Consider the following 20,835-nt stretch of genomic DNA (forward strand, 5'->3'; position numbering starts at 1 on the left):
GGCTGTGGACCGGGTGGTGGATGGGTGTAATCCCATGTGTTACGGTTTGGGATATGGGTCAAACATTAAGTTTAACCAGTGTCCACAACCGGCATCGAACACACAACCTTCGGATCCAGAGTCATGGGATACCATGCGTGTTCGATGCCGGTCGTAGACACTGGTTTTAATTATTTTGTTTGAACCCTATCCCAAACTTTAACCCTTACCTTAACCATTCAGAATGAGCGCCTAAACTTAACCCTTAACTTAGAAATGCAACGTTTGGTGAAATGGAACGATACTGAGCAGCAGGAAAACAAAAACACTTCTAAATTTGACGGTTGGAGCAACCTCAAAGTTTACGTTTTTTAGATTCTGCAGTGAGACAGTGAGAGCTTGTTGTGCACGCAGGCCAGCATACACACTCACACACAAACACAGTTCATATTTTTGGCCTTCAGCTGATACTTTATCTCCTTTATCTCCTTTATAACATCCTTATATATTCTCCTCATTCACAGCAAAGGAAGATATATACAGTAGTGGTCTGTGGAGCCAGCCCAAGGTTAACCTTACAAATCATTACCTTTTAAAATACTGCAAGCTGGAGTAAAGAGCTTAAAACTTCTTGTCAATTTGGGGGCGCTGTTTTCACTTTGTAAAAATATTATTGGATAGAAAACACTCTCTAGTTTCTAAAACCGTTTGAATTATATCTGTGAGTAAAACAGAACTCAAGTTGCAGCTAACTTCCTGTCAGGAAGTGAGAAATCTGAAATCGGGCACTCTGTTCCAGGGTCAGTTTATTAATTTGCATGTAATCTATGAGTCGACATGCACTGCATACGATTTCCCCTAGATGTCAGTAAGCAGTGAGAATTGGAATGGGGTTGCTAGGCAGATCTGAGGCCATATAAAGGCTTTTGGAACGTGGGGTGCACTCTTTTCAACGTTCGTCATGGCACAAGACAGACCTCAGGATGGCATTCTGAAAAGCTCTCGTTATAGGCCTTAGATATATCCGGCTCTGATTTTATTCGATATAGGTGTTAACTTCTTGGGACTATAGGGGGTGCTGTTCCGCATTAGCATATTTGGGTCTCCAAATTAAACTGCCTCGTGCTAAATTCTTGATCGTACAATATGCATATTATTGTTATTATTGGATAGAAAACACCTTCTAGTTTCTATAGAAGTTGGAATTTTGTCTCTGAGTGGTACAGAACAATATCTACAGCACTTTTCATGACAGGGGTCAGATTTCAGAAATTTTTACCCCTGATCTGGAGTCTGTTTTTAAGGCGACAGTGAATGCTATGAAGAAACCGACACTGCCTACGTCTTCCTCTGGGTGTCTGTACGTCATCACGTTTTGAATGGAGTCTATTGCACAATCCCAGCCCATATAAAACCACAAAACGTGGGAGGATCTCTCTCTCTTCTCCGCGCGCCACAAGCAAGATGGACATCGGACCTGCCTCATTCCAAATCGTTGTTTAACTAGTTATATTTCTCCGGTCATGTTTTCAGTCGTTATAGTTGTTAAAAACATCATAATGTAGTTAATTTGAACCGTTTTATAGCAATTTATATCCGTTTAGTGCGATTTTGAGGAATTTCTTTGTCGTGCACTTTTTAGCTTTGGAAACGTTTCGGGGTGTCGGTCGTTGGTGGTGGACATTTCGAAGGACAGAGGACATCTATCGACCAAAAGACGTTTATAACATAGAAAGGATACATTGCCCAAGAATCTGATGGAAGAACAGCTCAAAGTAAACAATATTTAATATGATAAATCGTTGTTCTGTCGAAATATTTTAAACGCATATTTCGCCATTTTGTTTGGTATAGCTTCACTTGTGTTGTAAAATGATGTTACAGGAGTGTCATCGGAAGAATTCTGAGAAGGTTAGTGAAAAAATTAATATATTTTGGCGGTGATTACGTTATAGCGCTCTTTGGCTGGAATCGATGCTCTGGTAACGTTTGCACATGTGGTATGCTAACTTATCGATTTATTGTGTTTTCGCTGAAAAACGCTTAGAAAATCTGAAATATGGTCTGAAATCACAAGAACTGGGTCTTTCCATTGCTATGCTTTGTCTATTTTTATGAAATGTTTTATGATGAGTAAATTGGTCATACACGTTGCTCTATCTAGTAATTCTAGTCGATTTGTGATGGTCGGTGCAATTGTAAACTGTGATTTCTACCTGAAATATGCACTTTTTTCTAACAAAACCTATCCTATACCATAAATATGTTATCAGACTGTCATCTGATGAGTTTTTTTCTTGGTTAGTGGCTATCAATATCTTAGTTTAGCCGAATTGGTGATAGCACCTGAAGGAGTAAGAAACTGATGGAGTTAGAAAAGTGGTGTATTTTGCTAACGTGTTTAGCTAATAGATTTACATATTTTGTCTTCCCTGTAAAACATTTTAAAAATCTGAAATGGTGGCTTTATTCACAAGATCTGTATCTTTCATCTGGTGTCTTGGACTTGTGATTTAATGATATTTAGATGCTACTATCTACTTGTGAAGCTATGCTAGCTATGCTAATCAGTGTGTGGGGGGGGGTGGGGGGTGATCCCGGACCCGGGGTAGAGGCTCGTGAAAGGTTAAAGACATCATAATGTAGTTATTTTAAACCGAGTTATATCAGTTTATATCAGTATATTGCGATTTTCGGATATTTCTTTGTGCTGCGTTATGAAGAGTTGGACACGTCTGGGCCACATAGCTAATGTTTGCTGCTAATTCCTAAGTTGAAGACGACAATCTACAACCGAGCAACGATGATTCTGGACAAAGGACCACTTGCACAAGATTCTGATGGATGCTCATCAAAAAGTAAGAACTATTTATGATGTTAATTCGTTGTTCTGTTGAAAAATGTTACACTACTATTCCGCCATTAATTTCGGTGCGGTCTCGCTTTAACGCACGCTGTATGTCGTAGTAACGTTAACTTCTTGAGAATACAGGGGGTGCTATTTTTCCATTAGCATAATTTGCTCTACAGATTAAACTGCCTCTTATTCAATTATTGCTCTTACTATATGCATATAAATAATACCATTGGAAAGAAAACAATCTCTAGTTTCTAAAACCGTTTCAATTTTGTCTCTGAGTGATACAGAAGTCATTTGACAGCACTTTCCCTGACCAAGAAGAAAAAAGCAAGATGTGTTATGCCAGCTTCAACGCTCTGCCTATATATGGTCGTGCCCCCTATGACCCGAAACACACCTCATTGGCCTTCCTCTGGGTGACAAGAGGACGTCAGAGGAAAAATATCTTGTTTATCTGGGACTGACGTGAAATGAGAGCTAATTCTTTGGCGTGACCGACAACTTCCGGTTCTCTATATCGTGCGACTTGGAGCTGCGATTGTCTTCTGTTGTACGGCCATTATTATCTCCGTCTCGAAGTTTGTTTGATACATGTGACCAGATCATCGTAATGTATGTTTTTTCAATATAGTTTAATCAGATTATTTGAATTTTTTCGGGAGTTTTGCGGTGTTCCGTTGTCTGATTTTATTATCGTTTGAGAAATCCGTGCCACTCGACCAGTACCTGTGCTAAATGGAGTGGGAAAGGAACCATTCTGAACGCAACCAACGACTCATCTGGACAAAGGACACTTTGATCAACATTCTGATGAAAGATCAGCCATAGTAAGACCCAATTTACGATGTTATATCATATCTGTTGTGCATGTGAACTGGCCGTGGGCGCCCAGCCGAATCTGCCTGGTATAGCTATGCTAATTTAGCGCTACATTTTGTTTTCGTTATAAAACATTTAATAAATCTGAAATATTGTTTGGATTCACCAGATGTTGGGCTTTCAATATCTGTACGCTGTGTATTTTTCTGAAATATTTTAAGATGAGTAATAAGTTATATGACGTTGGTCTCTGTAATTGTTCTGGCTGGGTCATTACTATTTCAGATTGCAGCTGCAATGTAGAACTGTGATTTATACCTGAAAAATGCACATTTTTCAAAAAAAACTATGCTATACCATAAATATGTTATCAGACTGTCATCTTATGAAGTTGTTTCTTGGTTAGTGGCTATATATATTTTTATTTAGTCGAATTAGTGATAGCTACTGACGCAGGAAAAAACTGTTGGGAGTACAAAAATCGTGTCCTTTGCTAACGTGGTTAGCTAATAGATTTACATATTGTGTCTTCCCTGTAAAACATTTTAAAAATCTGAAATGGTGGCTTTATTCACAAGACCTGTATCTTTCATCTGGTGTCTTGGACTTGTGATTTAATGATATTTAGATGCTACAAGTTACTTGTGACGCTATGCTAGCTATGCTACTCAGTGGGGGGGGGTGGTGGGGGGTGCTCCCGGATCAGGGTTGGTGACTCGTTAAAGGTTAATTTTAAAAATCTAACACAGCGGTTGCATTAAGAACTAATGTATCTTTCATTTGCTGTCCAACCTGTATTTTTTAGTCAAGTTTATGATTAGTTATTGATTAGATTAGGTGCCTCTCCCAAGATTTCTCCCGACATTTTGTTGGCAGCTTGGCTACTATTCTCATTGTATAACCACGATTTGTGCCGCTAAATATGCACATTTTCGAACAAACAATATATGTATTGTGTAATATGATGTTATAGGACTGTCATCTGATGAAGTTTTGAGAAGGTTAGTGAAAAATGTAATATCTTTTGCTGGTTTATTCGCTATCGCTAACGTGCATGAATCAATGCTGCTGTGTGGTTGGCTATTGTAGTAAGCTAATATAATGCTAAATTGTGTTTTCGCTGTAAAACACTTAAAGAATCTGAAATATTGGCTGGATTCACAAGATCTTTGTCTTTCATTTGCTGTATGCTGTGTATTTTTCATAAATGTTTTATGATGAGTATTTAGGTAATTCACGTTGCTCTCTGTAGTTATTCTAGTTGCTTTGGTGAGAGTTGTGATGGTGGCTGCAATGTAAAACTAGGATTTATACCTGAAATATGCACATTTTTTGAACAAAACATATGCTATACAATAAATATGTTATCAGACTGTCATCTGATGAAGTTGTTTCTTGGTTAGTGACTATTTATATCTTTATTTGGTCGAATTTGTGATAGCTACCTATGCAGGAAAAAAATGGTGGGGGAAAAAAGTTGTGTCTTTTGCTATGGTGGTTAGTGTGGGGTTTTATAAAGGTTTTTTGACATGCTTAACTAACTATAAGCTAGTAGGGCTTCTTATGCATCAAAGTTTGAATTGCTGACTCCTGCATTTTCCATTGTTCTCACTTTTACCAGTGCTCAGGGCCCAACCATGAATATCAGCCTGAAATGTGTGTGTGTTAAAAGGAGAGAAGCAACAAATGTATCAGTAGTGTGAAGCTGTACTGTGTGACCGAGACTGTGCTAATCTTAGAGAGACACAGGAGGGGGTGAATCATGAGACTGCTGACTGTGGTGTACAATGGACTATAACCCAATACTATAACAAACGTGATTAGCAACTATATCATATGTGATTGAATACTATAACAAACGTGATTAGCAACTATATCATATGTGATTGAATACTATAACAAACGTGATTAGCAACTATATCATATGTGATTGAATACTATAACAAACGTGATTAGCAACTGTATTAAATGTGATTGGATGTTGACAAACTGTTGGCCTGGGCGCCTGGGTGTCTGTGTGTGTGCTGGAAGTAACAGTTAGCTCAGATAAGAAGCTGGGAAGCTGTAGTTAGCCTTGAGCGAGAACAGTGGACATTGTATAACAGGTGTGAATAGCTCAGACAATATTACAGAGCTGTCTGACCTCAGTCTTTGGGGTGAAGGAGCGTAATCTACACAGCAACAGCGACGGGACAACAGAGAGCGCAAAGGGGCTAGGACTAGCTTATGTGCCAACATCAACGATAGGCTGGGTAAGTCTAAACCACGCCCAGTCTCTACTCTGACAGGCCGGCTCGGAAGCGGGAACTATCTCTGTCATGAGTATAATATACTATCTTTGTCAGGAACAAATCAGTTCTCTGTCTTATCCTGCGTGATGAAACATTGAACCCGTATATACGGAAATTGTATTTGCCATTTATTAACTTTTGAATTAAACAATTATTTTAACCAAGTTCAGGTGTACTATTGTTCCTATCTCAGTTGAACTTACGCAACCCTAACATTAGCTAATAGAAATACATATTGTGTCTTCCCTGTAAAACATTTTAAAAATCAGAAATGATGGCTGGATTCACAAGATGTGTATCTTTCATTTGGTGTCTTGGACTTGTGATTTCATGAACATTTTATCATATGATATCCCTGTGGCTTTAGGCTAGGCTATGCTAGTCAGCTTTTTTGATGGGGGGGATCCCGGATCCGGGTTTTAAACAGACAGGAAATACGATATGAGAGAATACGTCTGGATGGAGCTCTACCTCTTCACCATTACAGTGATGATGATTCTTATTGCCTTAGTTATGGAGAACTAGGGAGGTAGCCAAGCCAAGGTTTCCTTATGGAGTTCTACCTCTCTCCCTCCCTACTTTCTCCTCTAACACTTCTCTCCCTATGTCCATGCCTCTCCTTGCTGCCTCTTTCTCGCTAGTCCTTTCCCTTCTAAACTCAATTCCTTTCCTCTACCTCCACCTCTATCTGCCCTCTTCTGTCCTCCCTAAAATGTCTCTCTCTCCCTCCCACACATCCCTCTCTCCCGTCTTGCTCGTTCCCTCTCATCCAAGCCTCTCTCCTCTGTCAGCGTATCCTTTCTCTCTCCCTCCCTTCCTCTGTCCTTTCCATCCCTCCCTCTCTCTATCACTCCACAGCCCTCACTCCCTTTTTTCCCTCTCCACTCTCTCCCCCTCCCTCAGTCTATCCTCTCTATCCATCTCCTATCTGTCCCCCACATCTACCATCTCTCTCTCTCTCTCTCTACAGCAGAAGGGAGTAGAGTTAGTTATACACTGCCTGGAGGAGGCCTAATTAAAATCTATGTAAATTTACTGAATGCTCGTTAAACCACAATGGAGGTACTTATCTGTTTGGAATTTTTTTTAAAGACCTCCCATGAAATGTGGAGAATGTTCTCACCTATCACAACTATTGGTTTTAAAAACCTGATTGATTGATCACACCACTGCCATATGCTATTACACAAATACACCTGAAACATACACAACACAGTCAACATTTATTTTCATTTAACTAAACCATCTCCAGAGAAATGTCTGCTTTTCGCACATTTAGAAGATGTAGCCGCCAATCACACCAACAGAAATGCATTGGTTTCCATATCTTCCCATTATGTGGCACATTCCTATACAGCATTCTTCTATCTTATCTGAATGCTTTATGTGATGGCATTCCACTTCATAATCACCTGTCAGAAACACTTTCCCATTTCAACTTCAAAGTCCAGCGATAGAAGAGTGCTACCATAACAACTTAAATGAGGCTGCAATGTCCCTGTAAATTCACAGGGACAGAGTGATACTTCCCCGCGCCATTTTGGATGGATATTTTCTGGAAACCAAAGAGTAACATTTAAGCATGCACAGCTACTATTAGGACAGATACAACTCTCTACCAGACCATGACGTTAAGTGAGACTGGTTCACAGCTGCTGTTGCTCACAACTAAAGTCACCATGACCAGTGTGTTTTCCCTATCGTCCAAACTGGAGCCATTTTCTACATGCTTTATGATTCGGTGGTGTGACGTGTTGTAACGATGTGCGCTGAGAGTCGGGAAGCAAGTTCAGGGAGTAAGTGTTTTAAAAGCAACATAATTCAAAACAAGAAACACGATCAACGCACAGACATGAAACAGAAACAATAACGTCTGGGGAAGGAACCAAAGGGAGTGACATATATAGTGAAGGTAATCCGGGAAGTGATGGAGTCCAGGTGAGTCTGATGATGCGCAGGTGTGCGTAACAATGGTGACAGGTGTGCGCTATAATGATCAGCCTGGTGACCTAGAGGCCGGAGAGGGCGTTCACGTGACAGTACCCCTCTCCCTGACGCGCGTCTCCAGCCTCGGGACTCCGACCAAAATGACAATACCTGGGATCAGGAGCGGACTAGACACCTCTGCAGAGGCGCGGGAAACCTGTCAATCTGGCTGAGACACAGGAGCATGGCGACCTAGAGCGCCGGAGAGAGAGCACACCTGACGGTACCCCCCCCCTCGGCGCGTTCGGCTCCAACAAGGCCAGAAGTGGAGAGTACACTACAATAGAAGTAGCAAGACAACTGAATGGTCAAAATATTTTCTTCAAAGATTCATCTTCACACGTCTTTTTTAACCGAACACCACCTCCACCCGCTGCAACAAATCACAGCTCTGGTATGTTTCTCTTTTTCCCCCCTGTCAGGCAGAGAAGAGGTGAGGGAAAGAAGAAGGGAGGGAGTCTTTCTTCATCACAGGCATACCAGTGTGTGTCATTGTGAAGCTTCCTCAGAGGTGACACGATGAGAGGGCATCTCCTAAAATGTTTATTCTATTTTTTCAAAATTGTCTTCCTGTCACCTTCCTTTCGCCTTCCTGGTGCAGGAGACTGATGTGTCCAATATGAATGAGGAGTAAAAAAAAAAAAAGATAACACTTTTCAAAGTGGAGTGTTACCGATAGTGTGCCGGTGTAGTCATAACATCTGTCAGGTACAATTAAAATGCAATATGTTGTCCTTTTAGTGGCCTGCGTTGAGATATGCTTTCTCTCTCAGCAGGTGACACAGGGGGAATGGTCGCTGTCATCCATCAACCAAGTGATCCATTGGCTCAATGTGATACGGCGCACCAATAACGCGGATCGACTTGCCGGGGCCACCCGCCAGCATTAACATCCTGATAAGGCAGTGTCAGGGTGGTAGACGACCGCTCGTGTGCATTACCGTGGCAATCTTATCCCGCCAGCCACGACGCCATCCATTATTGCTATTTGCTACTGTTTATGATTGATCAGCCATTTTGGAGAATCGCTTTGGCAGTTGTTGCTCCCTGCACTTTTTAAGATGAATGTCTTTCCAGAGTAAACGATGAGAGATGTTAGTTATTCACAGAGGAGATGAAAACAGTGTGTTTAATACACTTACTGTAACATTGTCTGTCTGTCACCGATTCATTTCCATTATCTTCCCCTGTTGAGAGACATGGTCCTGAAGGCGAATCAGTAAATTATTTAAATGGCAGAAAATTAATATTTAACTCCATATTTACAATTCAAAAGAGCCCTGTTGGTTAGAATAGGAGTATTGAGAATAAGAAAACAGGCAAAGTGTTGTTTAATTGTTAGGAGATTTAATTATAGTCATAGAATTTATTGTTCAATTAGAGGGCAAGTTTTTCTTCTTAAAAACACAACTAAGCCAGAACCAACAAAAATATTATACTTAATATTGCTATGGTGTCCATATTAGGACAGCATACTGTAAATCAGTGAAAGTTTGATGTTAGATAATACACACAGTTGATGTAACTTGAAAACATGGTATGATTCATTCAGACATTCATGGTCATGCAGCAACCTCATAGGGCACATCCGATGAGTCACCCCAGAAAAGCGGACTGGGCCTGGGATACCCTCGCAGGGTTGTAAGGCGATCACCATGGAGGTTCACATAAAGAGCTGTGGTGATTTGGTGAGATTTGAGGTCAGTTACACCTACAGTGTAGTGGGGACAGCCAGTAAAGACTAATTAGTTAGCCCCTAGAGCTAAAGGCTAGACAGTCTGCTCCTGAGTCATGCGGATGACCAAGGTTCAATATATGATCCATTACAACTGCATCAAAAAAGAAGATTTAGCTGAAGGCTATGGTATCAACTGTACTGTATGTGCCACTGTGCTGTGGAGAGATCGATAGGAGTTATCACAACTGTAGGTCTATGAACACTGAAGGTCATACGAACCTTTTACACCATTTATTCTCATGCTACAGAAAGTTGCTTGAATTGTCTAGCAAAGTGTTGGTCCTACAAGAGAACATATATATACAGTGGGGAGAACAAGTATTTGATACACTGCCGATTTTGCAGGTTTTCCTACTTACAAAGCATGTAGAGGTCTGTAATTTTTATCATAGGTACACTTCAACTATGAGAGACGGAATCTTAAACAAAAATCCAGAAAATCACATTGTATGATTTTTAAGTAATTAATTTGCATTTTATTGCATGACATAAGTATTTGATACATCAGAAAAGCAGAACTTAATATTTGGTACAGAAACCTTTGTTTGCAATTACAGAGATCATACGTTTCCTGTAGTTCTTGACTAGGTTTGCACACACTGCAGCAGGGATTTTGGCCCACTCCTCCCTACAGATCTTCTCCAGATCCTTCAGGTTTCGGGGCTGTCGCTGGGCAATACGGACTTTCAGCTCCCTCCAAAGATTTTCTATTGGGTTCAGGTCTGGAGACTGGCTAGGCCACTCCAGGACCTTGAGATGCTTCTTACGGAGCCACTCCTTAGTTGCCATGGCTGTGTGCTTCGTGTCGTTGTCATGCTGGAAGACCCAGCCACGACCCATCTTCAATGCTCTTACTGAGGGAAGGAGGTTGTTGGCCAAGATCTCGCGATACATGGCCCCATCCATCCTCCCCTCAATACGGTGCAGTCGTCCTGTCCCCTTTGCAGAAAAGCATCCCCAAAGAATGATGTTTCCACCTCCATGCTTCACGGTTGGGATGGTGTTCTTGGGGTTGTACTCATACTTCTTCTTCCTCCAAACACGGCGAGTGGAGTTAGACCAAAAAGCTCTATTTTTGTCTCATCAGACCACATGACCTTCTCCCATTCCTCCTCTGGATCATCCAGATGGTCATTGGCAAACTTCAGACGGGCCTGGACATGCACTGGCTTAAGCAGGGGGACCTTGCGTGCGCTGCAGGATTTTAATCCATGACGGCGTAGTGTGTTACTAATGGTTTTCTTTGAGACTGTGGTCCCAGCTCTCTTCAGGTCATTGACCAGGTCCTGCCGTGTAGTTCTGGGCTGATCCCTCACCTTCCTCATGATCATTGATGCCCCACGAGGTGAAATCTTGCATGGAGCCCCAGACCGAGGGTGATTGACCGTCATCTTGAACTTCTTCCATTTTCTAATAATTGCGCCAACAGTTGTTTCCTTCTCACCAAGCTGCTTGCCTATTGTCCTGTAGCCCATCCCAGCCTTGTGCAGGTCTACAATTTTATCCCTGATGTCCTTACACAGGTCTCTGGTCTTGGCCATTGTGGAGAGGTTGGAATCTGTTTGATTGAGTGTGTGGACAGGTGTCTTTTATACAGGTAACGAGTTCAAACAGGTGCAGTTAATACAGGTAATGAGTGGAGAACAGGAGGGCTTCTTAAAGAAAAACTAACAGGTCTGTGAGAGCCGGAATTCTTACTGGTTGGTAGGTGATCAAATACTTATGTCATGCAATAAAATGCAAATTAATTATTTAAAAATCATACAATGTGATTTTCTGGATTTTTGTTTTAGATTCCGTCTCTCACAGTTGAAGTGTACCTATGATAAAAATGACAGACCTCTACATGCTTTGTAAGTAGGAAAACCTGCAAAATCGGCAGTGTATCAAATACTTGTTCTCCCCACTGTATATTTTTTTATATATATATTTTTTTTTATTTTACCTTTATTTAACCAGGTAGGCTAGTTGAGAACAAGTTCTCATTTGCAACTGCGACCTGGCCAAGATAAAGCATAGCAGTGTGAACAGACAACAACACAGAGTTACACATGGAGTAAACAATAAACAAGTCAATAACATGGTAGAAAAAAAGAGAATCTATATACAATGTGTGCAAAAGGCATGAGGAGGTAGGCAATAAATCGAATAATTACAATTTAGCAGATTAACACTGGAGTGATAAATCATCAGATGATCATGTGCAAGTAGAGATACTGGTGTGCAAAAGAGCAGAAAAGTAAATAAATAAAAGCAGTATGGGGGGTGAGGTAGGTAAATTGGGTGGGCTATATACCGATGGACTATGTACAGCTGCAGCGATCGGTTAGCTGCTCGGATAGCAGATGTTTAACCTCTAACGAGCCTCTACCCCGGGTCCGGGATCACCCCCCACCCCCCCACACACTGATTAGCATAGCTAGCATAGCTTCACAAGTAGATAGTAGCATCTAAATATCATTAAATCACAAGTCCAAGACACCAGATGAAAGATACAGATCTTGTGAATAAAGCCACCATTTCAGATTTTTAAAATGTTTTACAGGGAAGACAAAATATGTAAATCTATTAGCTAAACACGTTAGCAAAATACACCACTTTTCTAACTCCATCAGTTTCTTACTACTTCAGGTGCTATCACCAATTCGGCTAAACTAAGATATTGATAGCCACTAACCAAGAAAAAACCTCTTCAGATGACAGTCTGATAACATATTTATGGTATAGGATAGGTTTTGTTAGAAAAAAGTGCATATTTCAGGTAGAAATCACAGTTTACAATTGCACCGACCATCACAAGACGACTAGAATTACTATAGAGAGCAACGTGTATGACCAATTTACTCTTAATAAAACATTTCATAAGAATAGACAAAGCATAGCAATGGAAAGACCCAGATCTTGTGATTCCAGACAATATTTCAGATTTTCTAAGCGTTTTACAGCGAAAACACAATAAATCGATAAGTTAGCATACCACATGTGAAAACGTTACCAGAGCATCGATTCCAGCCAAAGAGCGCTATAACGTAATCACCGCCAAAATATATTAATTTTTTCACTAACCTTCTCAGAATTCTTCCGATGACACTCCTGTAACATCATTTTACAACATACATATACAGTTTGTTCGAAAATGTGCATATTTAGCCATACAAAACCGTGGTTATACAATGAAAATAGTAGCAACTCAAGCATCAAAATGAGGGACGTCAGCTTTCAGAGTGATCTAGTTTAATCGAAAGCTAATCATATACTTGACTAAAAAATACAGGGTTGACAGGAATCGAAAGACAAATTAGTTCTTAATGCAACCGCTGACTTACATTTTTAAAATTATCCTTACTTTTCAATACAGGGTTCGCCAAGTGACGCGATAACAAACAAAATGGCGAAATATGCGTTTAGAATATTTCGACAGAACAACGATTTATCATATTAAATATTGCTTACTTTCAGCTGTTCTTCCATCAGATTCTTGGGCAATGTATCCTTTCTATGTTGTAATCTTCTTTTGGTCGATAGATGTCCTCTGTCCTTCGAAATATCCACTAACGATCGAACGGGACCCCGAAACGTGTCCAAAGTTTCAGAGTGCACAACAAAGAAATTCCTCAAAATCGCACTAAACGGATATAAATTGCTATAAAACGGTTCAAATTAACTACATTATGATGTTTTTAACAACTATAACGACTAAAAACATGACCGGAGAAATATCACTCTCTAAACAACGATTTGGAAGGAGGCAGGTCTGATGTCCATCTTGCGCACGACGCATGCAGGAAGAGAGCGGTACTTCTACGTTTTCTTGTTTTATAGTGGCTGTGATTGTGCAATAGACTCCATTCAAAACGTGATGACGTACAGACACCCAGAGGAAGACGTAGGCAGTGTCGGTTTCTTCATAGCATTCACTGTCGCCTTAAAAACAGACTCCAGATCAGGGGTAAAAATTTCTGAAATCTGACCCCTGTCATGAAAAGTGCTGTAGTTATTGTTCTGTACCACTCAGAGACAAAATTCCAACGGCTATAGAAACTAGAAAGTGTTTTCTATCCAATAATAACAATACTATGCATATTGTACGATCAAGAATTTAGCACGAGGCAGTTTAATTTGGAGACCCAAATATGCTAATGCGGAACAGCACCCCCTATAGTTCCAAGAAGTTAAAGTTGTTGAGGGAGATAAAAGTCTCCAACTTCAGAGATTTTTGCAATTCGTTCCAGTCGCAGGCAGCAGAGAACTGGAAGGAAAGGCGTCCAAATGAGGTTTTGGCTTTAGGGATGATCAGTGAGATACACCTGCTGGAGCGCGTGCTACGGGTGGGTGTAGCCATCGTGACCAGTGAACTGAGATAAGGCGGCACTTTACCTAGCATAGCCTTGTAGATGACCTGGAGCCAGTGGGTCTGACGACGAACATGTAGCGAGGGCCAGCCGACTAGGGCATACAGGTCGCAGTGGTGGGTCGTATAAGGTGCTTTAGTAACAAAACGGATGGCACTGTGATAAGCTGCATCCAGTTTGCTGAGTAGAGTATTGGAAGCTATTTTGTAGATGACATCGCCGAAGTCGAGGATTGGTAGGATAGTCAGTTTTACTAGGGTAAGTTTGGCGGCGTGAGTGAAGGAGGCTTTGTTGCGAAATAGAAAGCCGACTCTAGATTTGATTTTGGATTGGAGATGTTTGATATGAGTCTGGAAGGAGAGTTTGCAGTCTAGCCAGACACCTAGGTACTTATAGATGTCCACATATTCTAGGTCGGAACCGTCCAGGGTAGTGATGCTAGTCGGGCGTGCGGGTGCAGGCAGCGAACGGTTGAAAAGCATGCATTTGGTTTTACTATCGTTTAAGAGCAGTTGGAGGCCACGGAAGGAGTGTTGTATGGCATTGAAGCTCGTTTGGAGGTTAGATAGCACAGTGTCCAAGGAAGGGCCAGAAGTATACAGAATGGTGTCGTCTGCGTAGAGGTGGATCAGGGAATCGCCCGCAGCAAGAGCAACATCATTGATATATACAGAGAAAAGAGTCGGCCCGAGAATTGAACCCTGTGGTACCCCCATAGAGACTGCCAGAGGACCGGACAACATGCCCTCCGATTTGACACACTGAAATCTGTCTGCAAAGTAGTTGGTGAACCAGGCAAGGCAGTCATTAGAAAAACCGAGGCTACTGAGTCTGCCGATAAGAATATGGTGATTGACAGAGTCGAAAGCCTTGGCCAGGTCGATGAAGACGGCTGCACAGTACTGTCTTTTATCGATTCCGGTTATGATATCGTTTAGTACCTTGAGCGTGGCTGAGGTGCACCCGTGACCGGCTCGGAAACCGGATTGCACAGCGGAGAAGGTACGGTGGGATTCGAGATGGTCAGTGATCTGTTTGTTGACTTGGCTTTCGAAGACCTTAGATAGGCAGGGCAGGATGGATATAGGTCTGTAACAGTTTGGGTCCAGGGTGTCTCCCCCTTTGAAGAGGGGGATGACCGCGGCAGCTTTCCAATCCTTGGGGATCTCAGATGATACGAAGGAGAGGTTGAACAGGCTGGTAATAGGGGGTGCGACAATGGCAGCGGACAGTTTCAGAAATAGGGGGTCCAGATTGTCAAGCCCAGCTGATTTGTATGGGTCCAGGTTTTCCAGCTCTTTCAGAACATCTGCTATCTGGATTTGGGTAAAGGAGAAGCTGGGGAGGCTTGGGCGAGTAGCAGCGGGGGGGGCGGGGCTGTTGGCCAAGGTTGGAGTCGCCAGGAGGAAGGCATGGCCAGCCATTGAGAAATGCTTGTTGAAGTTTTCGATTATCAGGGATTTATCGGTGGTGACCGTGTTACCTAGCCTCAATGCAGTGGGCAGCTGGGAGGAGGTGCTCTTGTTCTCCATGGACTTTACAGTATCCCAGAACTTTTTGGAGTTAGAGCTACAGGATGCAAATTTCTCCTTGAAAAAGCTGGCCTTTGCTTTCCTGACTGACTGCGTGTATTGGTTCCAGACTTCCCTGAACAGTTTCATATCGCGGGGGCTCTTCGATGCTATTGCAGTTCGCCACAGGATGTTTTTGTGCTGGCCGAGGGCAGTCAGGTCTGGAGTGAACCAAGGGCTATATCTGTTCTTAGTTCTGCATTTTTTGAACGGAGCATGCTTGTCTAATATGGTGAGGAAGTAACTTTTAAAGAATGACCAGGCATCCTCAACTGACGGGATGAGGTCAATATCCTTCCAGGGTACCCGGGCCAGATCGATTAGAAAGGCCTGCTCGCAGAAGTGTTTTAGGGAGCGTTTGACAGTGATGAGGGGTGGTCGTTTGACCGCGGACCCGTAGCGGATACAGGCAATGAGGCAGTGATCGCTGAGATCTTGATTGAAGACAGCAGAGGTGTATTTGGAGGGCAAGTTGGTCAGGATAATGTCTATTAGGGTGCTCATGTTTACGGATTTAGGGTTGTACCTGGTGGGTTCCTTGATGATTTGTGTGAGATTGAGGGCATCTAGCTTAGATTGTAGGACTGCCGGGGTGTTAAGCATATCCCAGTTTAGGTCACCTAACAGAACAAACTCTGAAGCTAGATGGGGAGCGATCAATTCACAGATGGTGTCCAGGGCACAGCTGGGAGCTGAGGGGGTCGGTAGCAGGCGGCAACAGTGAGAGACTTATTTCTGGAGAGATTCATTTTTAAAATTAGAAGTTCGAACTGTTTGGGCATAGACCTGGAAAGTATGACAAAACTTTGCAGGCTATCTCTGCAGTAGATTGCAACTCCTCCCCCTTTGGCAGTTCTATCTTGACGGAAAGTGTTATAGTTGGGTATGGAAATCTCAGAATTTTTGGTGGCCTTCCTAAGCCAGGATTTAGACACGGCAAGGACATCAGGGTTGGCAGAGTGTGCTAAAGCGGTGAGTAAGACAAACTTAGGGAGGAGGCTTCTGATGTTGACATGCATGAGGCCAAGGCTTTTTCGATCACAGAAGTCAACAAATGAGGGTGCCTGGGGACATGCAGGGCCTGGGTTTGCCTCCACATCACCCGAGGAACAGAGGAGTAGTAGGATGAGGGTGCGGCTAAAGGCTATCAAAACTGGTCGCCTAGAGCGTTGGGGACAAGGAATAAAAGGAGCAGATTTATGGCCGTGGTAGAATAGATTCTGGGCATAATGTGCAGACAGGGGTATGGTGGGGCACGGGTACAGCGGAGGCAAGCCCAAGCACTGGGTGATGATAAGAGAGGTTGTATCTCTGGACATGCTGGTCTCAATGGGTGAGGTCACCGCATGTGTGGGAGGTGGGACAAAGGAGGTATCAGAGGTACGGAGAGTGGAACTACGGGGTCCATTGCAAACCAAAACAATGATAACTAGCCTGAACAACAGTATACAAGGCATATTGATATTTGAGAGAGACATACAGTAAGGCATAAAGTGATTGCAGGTCTTGATTGGGAGAGCTAGCTAAAACAACAGGTGAGATAACAGCAGCTAGTCAGCTAACACAGCAACAGCAGGTAAAAATGGCGACGACTAGGCAGAGAGGGTCGGATTGACTACACACAGAGCCTGAGTTAAAACACAGAGCCGACAGATAAAACACAAATAAACAGAATGGAGTACCGTGAATTAATGGACAGTCCGGCAGGCATCAGCTATGTAGCCAAGTGATCATAGTGTCCAGGGGGCAGCCGTAGATGGAGCAGGGAAGCCGCTCTATATGCACTCTATATGAAGGTATCTTTACAGTTCTCTAACTGAACAGTCATCTAGTGAAGTTGGAATACTTGTGTGTTAGAGAGACTCTTTATGAACTAATTCGAAGTCTAATAGGTCACAGCCTTGGAGGGGAAAAGATAAAACCCAAATTGGCCCATGTTCTAATTTTGATCATCAGACGTTTTACTTAGCAATTAAATTGAGCATGATAATAAGACAATGTTAGAGCTCTGCTCCTTTCTTCTCCCTCTCGCTATCTGAGATTTCTGCAGAGGAGATGAGAGGAACGTGGGTTTATTAACAAGATTGGGCTCTGAAGGATCTGACAACGTGTATACATTTAGTAGCATATCTTTATTCTCAATTGAGCACTCAAAAAAACGTAAAACATGACTAAGTTAGCCAATAAGTAAAAGCTTGGAGATTTTCTACTCTGCTGACAAGTACAATTGGAGCTAAAATAACATATTAACCTGATGAGGACAGAGGGCGCTGTTTTCACTTTGGGGGAAAATCGTGCCCAATTTAAACGGCCTCGTACTCAATTCTTGCTCGTACAATATGCATATTATTATTACTATTGGATAGAAAACACTCTCTAGTTTCTAAAACCGTTTGAATTTTGTCTGTGGGTAAAACAGAACTCATTTGGCAGCACACTTTCTGACCAGGAAGTGGAAAGTCTGAAATCGATGTTCTGTTCAAGGACCTGCCTATAAATGGGCATGATACGTATGACTATACGTGCACGTCATACACCTTCCCCTAGATGTCAAGAGGAAGTGAGAGAAGAAATTAGTTGATTATCTCGGTCTGAGATGGAAAGAAACCTCTTGGAACGACGTGTCCTCCATTTTCTGTTTTCTGCAAGGCGCATGGAGGGACCTGTTATTGCCTTCTGAAAAACTGTCGTTATAGGCGAATACTATCTCCGGCTTTGATTTTATTTGATACATGTCACAATATCATCGTAAAGTATGTTTTTTCAATATAGTTTTATTAGATTATTGAAATTTTTTCGGGACATTTGGCGTGTTGCTTTGTCTGCATATGTTCAGGAAGGATAGCTTCGCGCCACTTGGCCAGTGTGCTTGCTAATTCAAGAGGGAAAAAGAACGTTCTAATACCAAACAAAGACGGTTCTGGACAAAGGACCCCTTGTACAACATTCTGATGGAAGACCACCAAAAGTAGGAACCATTTTGTGATGCTATTACATATATCTGTCGAACTGTGTACTAGTAGCTTTGCGCTCAGGTTTTGGGCATTCCCTTACCATAACTAAGTCTTATGTCGTAATGAAGATATTTTTAGAATTCTAACACTGCGATTGCATTAAGAACTAATGGATCTATCCTTTCCTATACAACATGTATTTTTTTGTAATGTTTATGAATAGCTATTTGGTCAGAATACGTGAGAGTCTAATAGAAATATCCGCACATTCTGGGAAAAAGATGCTACGTTAGCACATTGTATAACCACTGATTTCAGCTCTAAATATGCACATTTTCGAACAAAACATAAGTGTATGTATAACCTGATGGTATAGGACTGTCATCTGAGGAAGGTTTATGAAGGTTAGTGAAATGTAATATCTTTTGCTGGTTTATTCGCTAACGCTAACGTGCCTATTGCTATCGCTAACGTGCCTTGATGAATGAATGCGGTAGTGTGGTAGGCTATTGTAGTAAGCTAATATAATGCTGTATTGTGTTTTCGCTGTAAAACACTTAAAAAATTGGAAATATTGGCTGGATTCACAAGATGTTTGTCTTTAATTTGCTGTACACCATCGATTTTTCAGAAATGTTTTATGATGAGTATTTAGGTAATTCACGTTGGTCTCTATAATTACTCTGGCTGCTTCGGTGCTATTTTTGACGGTAGCTGTGATGGTAGCTGCAATGTAAAACTGATTTATACCTCAAATATGCACATTTTTCGAACAAAACATAGATTTATTGTGTAACATAAAAGGACTGTCATCTGATCACATAGGACTGTCATCTGATGAAGTTGTTTCTAGGTTAGTTTGGTTGGATCTTGGTTAGTTATGTTGGTTTTGTGCATGCTACCTGTGCTGTGAAAAATGTCTGTCTTTTTTTGTATTTGGTGGTGAGCTAACATAAATATACGTGGTGTTTTCGCTGTAAAACATTTTAAAATCGGACATGTTGGCTGGATTCACAAGATGTTTATCTTTCATTTGCTGTATTGGACTTGTTAATGTGTGAAAGTTAAATATTTCAAAAATTTTGGGGGGGAATTTCGCGCTCTGGCTTTTCAGTGGAATGTGGAAGGAGTTCCGCTAGCGGAACCCCAGAGTCAGACAGGTTAAGGCACGTAAAATGCAAATTTGAGAAAGTATAGTGTTGAGTAATTGAAGATTACAGGTATATGTTTTGATCTATAGCACAATAAACCGCAGTCTTCTTAGAATTTTCTTCAAAGGTTTCTGTGTAGTCTAAAAATTATATTCCACAACAAACTCAATGCCATTCAACGAACATGTCATTTTCTATAATCCTCTCGCCTAGCACTTTGAAATATATTTCCAAAGTAGAGATTCACTGCTTCTGCAACCCTTTCATGTAAATAACATGCCTGCAACAACTAACCGGCTCAAATCACAATCCTCCAAGCTTGTATTATCCATCTCCTTTGGCACATCAAAATACCTAAATATCAGGCCTCCTGTTGTTGGGAGCTTCTAACCAACTTTATAACTCTAAGTATAGACTAGAAAATAAAGGAGGTAATATGAAGGGAGGCACATTATTAAGTATCATTAGTGGCTGTGATTCGGCTGGCATGGGCCTGTGTGCTGTGCTCCTTGATTTTCAGCATGCTACGGAGATAACGCCTCTGGGCTTAGAGTGATCATTACATTGAAGAGCACATTTATTCTCTCTGTCAGACGCGCTCCAGACACAGTCTATGCCTTTCCATGAATCCCTAATTTCTTAAAGGGATACTTTGGGATTTTGGCACTAGCATGCTAACAGATACTCATAGACTTCCAGTCATTGCGCTAATGCTAGCTAACATTGGATTGCAAAATTACATCTAACTTCCTTCATACTGGACACAGAGACATACAAATGGTATCCACCAGTTGATATGCCTCTGGGGAGGTAGATACAGGCCGCATTGCCAAAATCCAGAAGAATCCCTTTAAGCCAATGGAGATGGGAGGGGATTTCTTCCGACGCACCGTTCACAACAAGCTTTATTAAGACAATGGATGCACTCCACGAAGTGTGACTTCGATGCTGTAGCTACACTGGGACATCAGGAGAGAAAGTGATATATTGAGAGAAAAGAAACATACATTTGAATAGATCAACATCACGGATGGATATCCAAGAATATATATAGTTTTTAAATGAGCAGACATTTTAATAATGACAACATCAAGAACACAACAACAATGCAACATCCTGCTTGGCATTGTCTAG

The sequence above is a fragment of the Salvelinus alpinus genome, chromosome 2 (assembly GCF_045679555.1).
Source record: "Salvelinus alpinus chromosome 2, SLU_Salpinus.1, whole genome shotgun sequence".
Classification (NCBI taxonomy): Eukaryota; Metazoa; Chordata; class Actinopteri; order Salmoniformes; family Salmonidae; genus Salvelinus; species Salvelinus alpinus.